Raw genomic sequence first — 3,638 nt, 5'->3', positions numbered from 1 at the left:
GAGAAAAGAGCTCCTCGATCGGTGGACTGTCCTTGGCATACGGGGGAACCCTCTTGGACCCCCGTGGGTTGTCCCGAGCACATGTGATTGCTCTAATCTTGGTGCCCACATCCTTCTCGGCGAGCTCCTCCAGATGCACCCGAGTGGGGTCATTCGGACCCTCATACATCCACATAGGACGCGCCCTGGCCTTCAGCAGTTGGATCAGTCGACCGAGGAAAGTCTCCAGCAGATCCATCTCGTTGATGCCCGCATTCACGACCCCGACCAAGGCGTTGGTCAGGATGCCCACCTCCATCTTCTCCTCCTTCGTCACTCTAAGGGACTCGGGAGCCCTCACCCTCTCTACCGAGTGTCGGTGTCAAAACCGACGGATCTCGGGTAGGGGGTCCTGAACTGTGCGTCTAGGATCGATGGTAACAGGAGACGGGGGACACAATATTTACCCAAGTTAGGGCCCTCTCTACGGAGGTAATACCCTACTTCCTGCTTGTTACAAGAGTTGATCTACCACGAGATCGTAATGGCTAAACCCTAAAAGTCTAGCCTGGCTATGATTATTCGAGGGTATCTACGGACCTATCCCTCTGGTTTATATAGACATGGGAGGGATCTAGGGTTACATAAGGTCGGTTTTACAAAGAAAGGAATCTTCATAGTTGATCGCCAAGGAGAGTCCCGTCCGGACATGGGTAGAGTCTTCGGTATTCGTATCTTCACGGCCCATCAGTTCGGCCCATATCCAATTGGTCGGACACCCGAGGACCCCTTAGTCCAGGACTCCCTCAGTAGCCCCCGAACCAGACTTCAATGACGAGGTGTCTGGTGTGCAGATAGTCTTTGGCATTGCAAGGCGGGTTCCTCCTCCTATGACTTAAAGTGATGTATTCGGTTCTCCATTTAATGCCGCACCCCTCGGCTTCCGTGCCTTCCTAACTTCAGCTTCCACGTGTCGAGTGAATACAAGAGGTCGGGGTATTTTTACATATACCACCCTGACCATACTAGAAAGGTGCCTATTTAAAGAGAATAGAGCTCAGATCCCTTCCAAACCCCACGGAAAAAATCCTCAAAGCTTGCGGAGCAGAACCACCCCAACATGGCTAGCACTCCCAACTCTTCCTCTCGTCCCCACAACTATGAAAAGGGGGATTGAGAGAGATGTTCTGTTTCTCACAGTCAGTTGGTGAAGCTACAAACACAGGGCTTTCTTCCTCCCATGGATTTGGTCCCCGTACAAGCAGGGATTGATAACCCACAAGTATAGGGGATCGCAACAGCTTTCGAGGGTAGAGTATTCAACCCAAATTTATTGATTCGACACAAGGGGAGCCAAAGAATATTCTCAAGTATTAGCAGCTGAGTTGTCAATTCAACCACACCTAGAAACTTAGTATCTGCAGCAAAGTGTTTAGTAGCAAAGTAATATGATAGTGGTGGTAGCGGCAACAAAAGTAAAGACAGCAAAAGTAATGTTTTTGGTATTTTGTAGTGATTGTAACAGTAGCGGCGGGAAAGTAAATAAGCGTAAACCAGTATATGGAAAACTCGTAGGCACCGGATCAGTGATGGATAATTATGCCGGATGCGGTTCATCATGTATCAGTCATAACATAGGGTGACACAGAACTAGCTCCAATTCATCAATGTAATGTAGGCATGTATTCCGTATATAGTCATACGTGCTTATGGAAAAGAACTTGCATGACATCTTTTGTCCTACCCTCCCGTGGCAGCGGGGTCCTATTGGAAACTAAGGGATATTAAGGCCTCCTTTTAATAAAGAACCGGAACAAAGAATTAGCACATAGTGAATACATGAACTCCTCAAACTATGGTCATCACCGGGAGTGGTCCCGATTATTGTCATTTCGGGGTTGCCGGATCATAACAAATAGTATGTGACTATAGACTTGCAAGATAGGATCAAGAACTCACATATATTCATGAAAACATAATAGGTTCAGATCTGAAATCATGGCACTCGGGCCCTAGTGACAAGCATTAAGCATAGCAAAGTCATAGCAACATCAATCTCAGAACATAGTGGATACTAGGGATCAAACCCTAACAAAACTAACTCGATTACATGATAAATATCATCCAACCCATCACCGTCCAGCAAGCCTACGATGGAATTACTCACGCACGGCGGTGAGCATCATGAAATTAGTGATGGAGGATGGTTGATGATGACAACGGTGATGAATCCCCCTCTCCGGAGCCCCGAAAGGACTCCAGATCAGCCCTCCTGAGAGGTTTTAGGGCTTGGTGGCGGCTCCGTATCGTAAAACGCGATGACTTCTTCTCTCTGATTTTTTCTCTTCGAAAGCAAATATATAGAGTTGGAGTTGGCGTCGGAGGGCATCCAGGGGGCACATGAGGTAGGGGGGGCGCCCCCCACCCTCGTGGACAGGGTGTGGGCCCCCTGGTCTTCATCTTTGGCGAGGATTTTTTATTATTTTTTCTAAGATGTTCCGTGGAGTTTCAGGTCATTCCGAGAATATTTGTTTTCTGCACATAAAACAACACCATGGCAATTCTGTTGAAAACAGAGTCAGTCCGGGTTAGTTCCATTCAAATCATACAAGTTAGAGTCCAAAACAAGGGCAAAAGTGTTTGGAAAAGTAGATACGACGGAGACGTATCAGGGATGACGTCCTTCAATGGCAGGATTCAAGCGGAGAACCTCCCCAATCCGTTCAGGGGGAACGAGTATGCTTCGTCCCCTTCTTGTTAAGAGGTGTCAGATTTCCGATCCATCCCTTCCTCCGAGGTCTGCTGGAGTATTATGGTCTCCAACTGCACAGTCTCACTCCCGCCTCCATCCTGCATATTGCGGGTTATGTCGCTCTATGCGAGCTATTCCTGGGTTGCGAGGTATCAATCCAGTAGGAGGCTACGCGCGAGTCCCTCGTACCTGCACAAAACAAATAAATCCTCGCAACCAACGCAAATAGGGGTTGTCAATCCCTATAAGGCCACTTACGAGAGTGAGGTCTGATAGATATGATAAGATAATATTTTTGGTATTTTTATGATAAAGATGCAAAGTAAAATAAAGGCAAAATAAATAGCAAAGGAAATAACTAAGTAGTAGGAGATTAATATGATGAAGATAGACCCGGGGGCCATAGGTTTCACTAGTGGCTTCTCTCGAGAGCATAAGTATTCTACGGTGGGTGAACAAATTACTGTTGAGCAATTGACAGAATTGAGCATAGTTATGAGAATATCTAGGTATGACATGTATATAGGCATCACGTCCGAGACAAGTAGACCGACTCCTGCCTGCATCTACTACTATTACTCCACTCATCGACCACTATCCAGCATGCATCTAGAGTATTAAGTTAAAAACAGAGTAACACCTTAAGCAAGATGACATGATGTAGAGGGATAGACTCATGCAATATGAATAAAACCCCATCTTGTTATCCTCGATGGCAATAATACAATACGTGCCTTGCTGCCCCTACTGTCACTGGGAAAGGACACCGCAAGATTGACCCCAAAGCTAAGCACTTCTCCCATTGCAAGAAAGATCAATCTAGTAGGCCAAACCAAACTGATAATTCGACGAGACTTCCAAAGATAACCAATCATACATAAAAGAATTCAGAGAAGATTCAAATATT

Source organism: Triticum urartu, chromosome 2A, assembly GCF_056163025.1.
Source record: "Triticum urartu cultivar PI428250 chromosome 2A, HENAU_Tu73, whole genome shotgun sequence".
NCBI lineage: Eukaryota > Viridiplantae > Streptophyta > Magnoliopsida > Poales > Poaceae > Triticum > Triticum urartu.
The sequence above is the reverse complement of the archived record's forward strand: the minus strand, read 5'-3'. Positions refer to the sequence as shown.